This window comes from Callithrix jacchus, chromosome 20, assembly GCF_049354715.1.
Source record: "Callithrix jacchus isolate 240 chromosome 20, calJac240_pri, whole genome shotgun sequence".
NCBI lineage: Eukaryota > Metazoa > Chordata > Mammalia > Primates > Cebidae > Callithrix > Callithrix jacchus.
The window spans coordinates 23,071,319-23,080,690 of NC_133521.1; the positions used below are offsets into that span (position 1 = coordinate 23,071,319).

General features: G+C 43.3%; 1 long non-coding RNA gene across 1 annotated transcript; it reads right to left on the bottom strand.

Moving 5' to 3' along the window:
• Positions 1-6,884: 6,884 nt before the first annotated feature.
• Positions 6,885-9,092, bottom strand: LOC118149741 (uncharacterized). The gene is made up of 3 exons (XR_004737410.3): positions 8,793-9,092; positions 8,594-8,685; positions 6,885-7,341 (listed from the first exon to the last, which is right to left on the bottom strand). It is a non-coding gene; the product is annotated as an uncharacterized LOC118149741 (long non-coding RNA).
• Positions 9,093-9,372: the final 280 nt, after the last annotated feature.

Here is a 9,372-nt window from a genome sequence, read left to right on the forward strand (position 1 = left end):
AAAAAAATCATTGTGGTAAAATACTTATAGGGTAAAATTTACAATCTTAGCTACTTTTTCAGTGTTCAGATGGTTAACCCACAATTGTTTTAAAGTGACTTCAGTGAAACTGTACCTATTCAATAGTGATTCCCAATTTCTCCCTCTCACCCTGCCCCCATCATTCTCCTCTCTGTCTCTATGAATTTGACTGCTCTAAGTACCTCGTTTAAGTGGAATTGTATAATATTTGTCTTTTTCTGACCGGCTTATTTTTACTCAGCATAATGCTCTCAAGGTTCATCCATGTTGTAGAATGTATCAGAGTTTCCTTCCTTTTTTAAGGCTGAGTAATATTCCATGATATATATACATTATGCATCCAGGTTTTAACTGATGAGCTGCAAATTGGAACTTGGCTTGAGGTCTTCCTTTGTGCCATCGCTTAAAGGAGTTTTACAAGAGAGAAACATGCAGGTAAAATCAGATTCTCGCCACCCCCCATCAGATCCATGCTCTCCTTAATGGACTTTATGTTCACTGAGTTTATTTTCCATTCTTTGTCTTTTAGGGTTCAATAAAGTCTTCTGGAAAAGACAGCCTGTCTTAACCATATGAAAAGGAACAAAGGAAGAGATGACTGCCCGGACAAAGATCTTAAATAGGAAATGAGACACCACACCCTAGAGTCTGTTGTAATGGTGTCAGTGGGAAGCAAATTGGGTTGCCCCGATGAGAAAATAAAAAACCAGAGTCAAAGCATGGGGTCACTGGGTTCTGACATCCCAGCCACCCACAGGGATGACTTGGAGTTTTGGTCTTTGGCTTCCTTGTACATTCAGAGTGCTGGAAATTCTATGCCGGGGTTTATATATTTTCTCAGATCACAGCATGCAGGTGGGAAGGGGATACTCAAACCATGCCTAACCTTAGGAGCCTCTCCCATCATGGGATGAGAACCAAGCCTTTGATATATTGCTGTTTGGAAAAGAATGTGTTGTGTCCCAATTTCTATTTTATGGTGGCCCTTTGTTCTTACAGCACTGCTGTTCTACAAAGGAGTATTTCTAGAAATGCTGGATGCAACAGGAAGCTTTGAAATGGGAAAAAATGAAGATTCCATAAGCATGTTTGGAAACCAAGATTCTGCCTAGAAGTTAAACTTATTTTAGAAGAGCATATATTGATGTTTTCCTGCCCCTCCCATAATCTCTGTCTTCTCTCTCTCTCTCTCTCTCTCTCTCTCCTTCTCTCTCTTTTTCTTTCTGTCTCACACTCACGTATATACCACATGGGGAAATGACTCTTGACTCTTGCCCTTGTCCATTGAAATCATGGCCCATGCCTGCTGGCTCTCTGGACACCTTTCAGGCGTGCCTTCAGCAGCCTCTGTGAATAGCTGAATTACCATTCCTAACCCTGACCTCAAAGAGAAGTTGTTAACAAAGCCTACGGAGCACAGAGCCAAGAAAGCCAGTTCAGAGGCAAACAGAGCCACGAGGATCGCAGCAGAAATATAAATGGCTATTTCTTTTTTCTCTAAAGAAGGATTTAAAAGGTTATCAAGTTATTCCCTTTCACATAGAAAGCAGAAATACTAGAGACTAGAGTTGTTGAAGGAAAGTTGACCAAAAGTTTAAAATGGTCGGGAGGTTTAAGAGAGGAAGCAATTCCCAGCAAACTGAAAGGGCAGAATCTGAACTCAGCCAGAAAAATGGGGTTCTTGGTTCAAATTTGCAACCCCTCCAGGGTCTAGAGAACTTGAGAAAATAATTGACTCTTTCTAGGTTTCCATGGAACTATGCTCCGTTTGGCTTCAGGGAAACCTGGACTTACTGAGGTGCCATCACGCTCTAGCTGTGTAACCTTGGGTACCATGTCTTGCCATCTTTCTCAGTTTCTTGACCTCCATGTGGAGATTATAAAGAGCCTTCACTTGGGGAGGCTTTTTCAAAGAAAACTCTTAGCTAGCTCAGGGCAGGCGAATATCATTCCCAGACCCTGACGGTGATGATGACAATGATAACTAAATGGCACTTGCTAAAAATCAGAATGCCCCTCCCTTCAATGCAGGCACTTTTTGCACTGTGCCATGGTCATTTTTGAGAGAAAGCTCCTAACTAAACTGAAGCTCATCTATGGATCCATATTTTGGCTTCACTTGTATTGTGGATGTGAAGTGAATGAAACCTCGTCTGTTCTGGTCTCTTTGAGAGCATGCTTAGATTTACCCGACATGTGCTCTATTTTCTTGTAGCGTACGTCCTTCCCCTGCATTTCAAGGTAGAAGAGTCATTACATCTAATGAGAGTTTCTTTCTAGCTCGTGTGCCACTTAGGATGTTTAAGAGTGTGCTTGAATTTTCACCTTTCAATGCGTCTTTGTAATGGCATGTCACCCTTAAAAAATGAGATGTCAGCTTCCCGTGGGAAGGAATGGACACTTGATTTTCAACCTGAAAACCACCACTTGTCCTTCTAGGCACCTCGGTTAGGTTGACGATGTTATAAAACACTATGAGATGGAAAGGCAGGGTGAATGCTGCTTGTGGAACTTGGCCATTCTGCTGGGATCCACTTTGTGAATGAATTAAGTGTGTATGGGTTGACACATTCTCATTGTGTTTAAGCACTATTGTAGGATAATGAGTCATATCACTGTGAAATGCATTGCTGGCAATGCTATTCGTTAAGAAGCTTCAACATCACCAAAGTGAATTAATGCTGCCAGCAAAGGCATTTTAAGAATTGATGTATTAAAAATAATTTTCTTCTAGGTGTGCACAAAACTCGCTGGATGCATCCTGCCCTTTTGTTGTTGTTTTCCTTCCTTCCTTCCTTCCTTCCTTCCTTCCTTCCTTCCTTCCTTCCTTCCTTCCTTCCTCTCCTCTTCCTCCTCCTCCTTCTTCTTCTTTCTTTCTTTTTTCTTTCTGCTCTTGTCTTCCAGACTGGAGTGCAATGACAGGATCTTGTCTCATAGAAACCTCTGCCTCTTGGGTTCATGTGCCACCACACCCGGCTAATTTTTATATTTTCAGTAGAGATGTGTTTCAGCATGTTGGCCGAGCTAGTCTTGAACTCCTGCCCTCAGGTAATCTGCCCACCTCAGCCTCCCAAAGTGCTGGGATTACAGGTGTGAGCCACTGTGCTCAGCCCATCCTGCTCTTTTGTCCCTATGGTTAGGCAAGCAGGCCCTTTACCTCTCTTCATTATTAGTTTCCACCATGGAACCTTCTTTCTGCCTGCAGAAAGGCTCCACCATGGAGCCTCCCTTTCTCCCCTAACTCACCAAGTTCTTCACTCACTGGTGAAACCCTGCTCATCTTTAAGGACCCAGGTCAGGAATCACCTCCTCTCTGAGTTTTTCCCAGGTTCCCTGGGATAGAGAAATTTGCTCCCTCCTTTTTCAGAGATCCTCCAGTACATTCTCTACAATTCTACAATGGCATGCCCCCACACTCAGTGGCACGTGGCTGTTTGTATGTCTATCTCTTACACTTCTCTTGGACTGTGTGCTCAGCACACTTTGTTCGTCTTTTATCAGCAATGCCTACCTAACTGTGCCCAGGATATATTTAACTTTTTTTAGAACTTTGATTTTAAAAAAAAAAGAGAGAGGCACTTTAGCAATGTCAAAGCTCGATTAGGGTAGGAAGAGCCAGGAGGTGACTCTGCTAAAAGATAGCCAGAGTGAGGGGGTACTTGAAGTTCTTTACAACAAGCACTCCCTTTTGCAGGGGAGTTGAGAGAGGGCCTGAAAGCCAAACTTGCTTGCCCATAGGCATACATGATCCAGAGCCGGATCCATCACTCAGAGAAGAATGTCTTCTGACTCCTGCAGTGCAGCTTTCCTTCCACAGCAGGCCCACTGAGGCATTGTCCTGAAAGATGTGAGGGACGAGAAGCAGTCACTGCTGAAGGACATGCCAAGAAGTAAAGAGAAATGAAGGCTGGAGGTCATCCCATTTCATGTATCCAGCTCTTTCCATAGCAAGGTCAGACCAAGCACTAAGAATACATGCATTGCAAAGGAGGGTGTCAGCTCTGGAGCCCCTGTAATACTGATAGTAATGAAGCTGATTGCCTTTCTGACTCCCATCCCCTGCTCTGTGTCTCCCAAGTCCTTCATTTTAACTCGTGTCCATGTTCTCCTAGGAGGCCCAAAGGGATGATCCACAGTGATCCAAGTCATCTATGCAGGCTCCACCCCCTGGCTGGAGGCCAGCATGGACATGGTCTCAGTTCTGATCAATGACACAGGAGCACTCATCTTCTCATAGAGTGTCCTCACTGTCAAAAAGATACCTGTGTAGGGTTGCCAGATTTAGTCCATGAAAATACAGGATACTAGGTTACATTGTAATTTCAGATAAATGGAAAATAACTTTTTAGTGTAAGTATATCCCATACGATATTTGGATGCCCCATGCCACCCTGAGGAGATATGTCAGCTACACTCTCCAGGTGTTTGTGAAATGCTGGGTCCAGGAGTAGAGCCACACACAGCATATTTAACCTTCTCAGGTTAAAGGGCTTCAACATTTAAGTAATGGCAGATTCATATTCACTAAATATGTCTACTTTAGTCTCCCTTTTGTTTTGAAGGACTGCTTGGTCCTAAAAACCTGCCATTTTGTTTTATCTGTTTTTGTTTATTTTTCCTAATACCTGCCTCCTCTTTCCTCAGCCTCCAGTAAGGTTGGATTTGTAAATAGACACCATGTTTTCCATTGTGCCTAGAAGCAGGGCTTTGAGAAACCCTTCTTGAGCCATGTAGAGACATCCTTAGGACATCTAGGGTGGTGAGTTCGCATAAATGGCATTGAGTGGTCAAGCCACTGATTCGCTGCTTGCCCTAGAAAATTCACTGCCACTGTTTCCTCATCTGCAAAATTATTACCTACTTCACAATATTCTTGTGAGAATAATAAACAGGGAAAAAAATAGAGTGGTGAGCAGAGTGAGGGGACAGGGTAATTAATTTTTTTTTTTTTTTTGAGACAGTCTTGCTCTGTTGCCCAGGCTCGAATTCAGTAGTGCCACCCTGGCTCCCTGCAACATCTGCCTCCCAGGTTCAAGTTGTTTCTTCAGCCTCCTGAGTAGCTGGGATTACAGGCATGAGCCACCATGCCTGGCTAATTTTTGTATTTTCTTTTAGTAGAGATAGGGTTTTGCCATATTGGCCATGCTGGTCTTGATCTCCAGAACTCAAGTGATCTGTCAGCTTCAGCCTCCCAAAGTGCCGGGATTACAGGTGTGAGCCACCGTGTCTGGTCATGTGACAGGGTAATTGTTTTCTGAGTGATAACTTTCTTCTCATGTGTTACTTGGGAGCCATGGCCCGGCTGTGCGATCCCAGAATCCTCTCTGTGCTCTCGCTATGTTGACTGCTGTGGGTCTCCATCAGGCTAATGGTAAAAATGTTATGAGGGAAGATGAACAGACTTGGAGGCAGGAGGCCTGGATTTCTGCCCAGCCTCCCACTGCTAACTAGATAATGAAGATTGGGGAAACAAATTAAATCCAGGAAACACAGCTACTGAAATGAAGTGAGTGATGATGATGATGATGACAGTAACAAACACTTGTGTAATTTTCATCAGTTCACAAGCTTCTTGGGGGAGATCTATATTCAATAATGAGACAGGAAGCTGTTGATTTCATTCAATCAATAAGCCTATTTGGAGCACCCACGTTGTGCAGAACCCCTTGCTGGGCATAGGGTGTGTGCAGATGTAAATAAGACTCAGTACTTGACCTTAAGGAATACCAGGCTAGTAGGGCAGATGGCTGATAAATTTACAATGGCAGTGCCATACATTAAGGATTAACCGGGTGTCACACAGGGAAGTTTGGGGGCACAGGCAAGAATCATGTACCTGAGGCTAGCTGGGGGAAGTTCAAACAGTAGTTCCCACAGGCCTGGCTCCTTCCATGCTAGCAGACAGCGATAGGAGGGAAGGAAGAGGACAAAGAAGTAAAAGTAGCTATCTTCAAGGTTTTTTGTTTGTTTGTTTGTTTTTGATGGAGGCTTGCTCTGTCACCAGGCTGGAATGCAGTGGCAGGATCTCAGCTCACCACAACCTCTGCCTCCCAGGTCCAAGAGATTCTCCTGCCTCCGCCTCCCAAGTAGCTGGGATTACAGGCACTTGCCACCATGCCCAGCTAATTTTTTGTGTTTTTAGTAGAGATGAGATTTTACCATGTTAGCCAAACTGGTCTTAAACTCCTGACCTCATGATCCACCTGCCTCAGCCTCCCAAAGTGCTAGGATTACAGGTGTGAGCCACTGCACACAGCCCAATCTTCAAGCTTTTTCTAGGCCCTTAAGAATCGATCACTTTACTCTAGCAATCAGAGCAGACCGCTGATTCACTAGCAAGATTTTGTTAACTTAAACTGCTCCGGGTCAGGATCTGGGGCCTATGTAGTTGCTATGTCCTCAGGCTACTCTGACAGATCAAATCCAAAATTGGTAGATTTCAGTAACTTCCTAATGAAGTTTCTGGAATAATTTTTGAAATATAGTGCACTTTGAAAACATATTTGCATCCAACCCAGAGTCAAAAATTAACTCTTTAATAATTCAGCATACTTTGATTCAATCTCAAAAGTGAATCAATACATGATAGAGGGGTGTTAGCCACATGAACTACATTAATCAGATTTACAATCTAGGAGATATCACATGGCATTAAACATGAAAGCAGAGGGCATATTTGTGTAGATCTGTCTCTGTTCCTTGTCTGCAGTGTATGTAAGAAAGGAATGCATCAACTCGGACATCTCAACAACTTAGAGTGTGCAAGAAACTCAAGAGTTTTCAAGATAGTTGGAAGAAGCTGTCCTACTATGAGAAGTTTCCTGGGCGAGAAAATGGGGCAGTTTAAAAGCCTATATTCAAGATATAAGGGATACATTCCCTCATAAATATTCAAGGAAATATGACAAGTCCAGTTCCCAATGCATGCATTAGAGAATTAGCTAATTGTCTTTCTTTAAGACTGATCCTTTCACCTTAAAATTATACATACTTTCTGGAATATTTTAGGTGCTCTTCAATTTTTTTTTTTTAAACAAACCTCCCTAAATCTTAGTGGCTTAAGAAAACAACCTTTTATTGTTCTCATAATTCCGTGGGTGATCTGGGTTGTTCTTCTAGCCTGGGACAACTCAGCTGATCTCGCTGAAGCCTATGCATGCATCTATTATTAGCTGATTGGGTGGCTGGTGACTGGATGACAGAATGGTCTCATTCAAACATCTTGCAGTTGGCAGAATGTCCTTCTGGGTGCCTTGGTTTTCCTCTCCATGGCCTACCATCCCTCAGCAGGCCAGCTTGGGCATATTTACGTGGAGGTCTCTGTGTGGATAAGCAGATTTGGGTGAGGCTGGAGATGCTGGTAAAACACGAGTTTGACTTTGGACATCTTAAAATTGGGATGCCTGTTAGACTTTGAAGTGAGGATGTAGAATAGACAGTTAGAAATAGGAGTTCAGAGTTCAGGGAGAGGTCTGGGTTGAAGGTACATATTTGGAAGTAATCTGCAAAGATACATTGAAAGTCATGAGATGGGGTCAGCTAAGCATGGGAGTGTGAATAGAAAGGGATCTGGGAATGAGTCCAGTGGCTCATTATAGACTAGATGTTGGGGAATGTAAGGGCATGATTTGGGAGGGAAACCAAGACACAGTGACCTCCCGGAAGTTGAGTGGAGAAGAAGGAAGTGACCACCCGTGTCAAATGCCTGTCCACAGATCAAGTATGAGGGTTGGGAGAGGAAACACTGCATTAGCAACACGAAGGCCATTGGCGACTTTGACAAGAAATGGGAATTGAAGACATACTGGAGTTGTTTCTGAGGAGAATAGAAAGAAAAGCGTGACAGGAAATAGATACAGCCTTTCCCCCAATCTTTTACTGAGAAAAATTTCAAACACAGAATAAACGTGAAAGAAAGAAGTACAGAGTGGATACACACATACACACTACTTAGATTCTATAATTAACCTTTAATAGATTTGTTTTCTCATGTATCTATCCATCCAATCTTATATCCATTCAGAGACCCATCTTTTCTATATTAAAGCACTAGGCAAGTAGGGCAGAACTGGAAGAAGATAGGGGGTCAGAGAAGGTGGTTCACTCACTCCGTGTGTGTGTGTGTGTGTGGTGTGTTTGTGTGCATGTGTATGTGTGTGCACATGTGTGCATGTGTGGTGTGGTGTGTGTGTGTGTGTGTGTGGTGTGTTTGTGTGCATATGTATGTGTGTGCACGTGTGTGCATGTGTGGTGTGGTGTGGTGTGTGTGTGTGTGTGTGTGTGTGATTGTAAATATAGCCACATGTTTCTATGCCCATGGGAATGATCAAATGGCAAAGGCCCAGTGGATGGTGCTGGGAGAGTTACCATTAACAACGTCTGTGGATAAGGGAAGGAGTATGGACTTTGGGTACATCAGTGGAGAAACACATTGGCTAGGCTCTTCTGCAATAAGGAGAGAAGGAACAGAAAATGAAGACAGTCAGATGCATGCAAGTGTTCTTTACAAGGCCTTTGACACTTTGGGCAGGGGACTGAACCGAATGGCCTGACATCCAGCATCTCTCTGTACCTGTCTTCCATCTGCAGCTCTCCTGTGGACGTGCCTCTGTGAAAATTTGGGGGAGTTGCACAACTAACCACTCAGGTCTTCTGGGACCTCAGCTGCAAAATGAGCATAATTATGAGTATCATACTTACACTACAGGGAGCTTTGGAAATTATACACTGGGGATGTAGATTTTGTTGTTATTTTTATTATCCACACTTACCCAAAACAGCTTTTCAGGCTGTTGCAGCTGTGTCCTACCCCATGCAACACGTTCTCCCAGTCAAGAGACTCAGGACGTCACAGACTTTGTCTTTCCCTCTTTAATGTCCTTTCATGTTTGGCTGCTGGACTAATATCACACTGGAAGGCAAGGAGCTGAAAGGATGTGTCAGAACTGGAGTCCATTTATGCCTAGGTGGTGTCTGCTTCCCACAACTAACGGCAATGCCATTGGATGACAACTGTCTTTTATTCCTCCTGTTTATCCTCTTTCTGGTCTTGAGACTCTAGAGCACACTCTGAGGCCTGGAATGCATTGTTGACTTTAGCTCCTGTTTATTCTAACCAATGTGTCATTTTGATGTCATAGTTCCTTTGTTCTTTCTTCAGCATTCTACCCCTGCTTCTACTGCCTGGCTTTCTTTAGGTCTACAGAGAAGATAAGTGGGTGGCCTGTTACAAGCACCTATACAGGGTAAAGAGCGCCTTGCTGTAAAAATATGCTAGATATATTTAGTAACACTTAATTAGAATTAGCTATCTTGAATTCATTTTCCTTTCTTTATGAGGTTTTAAATAAA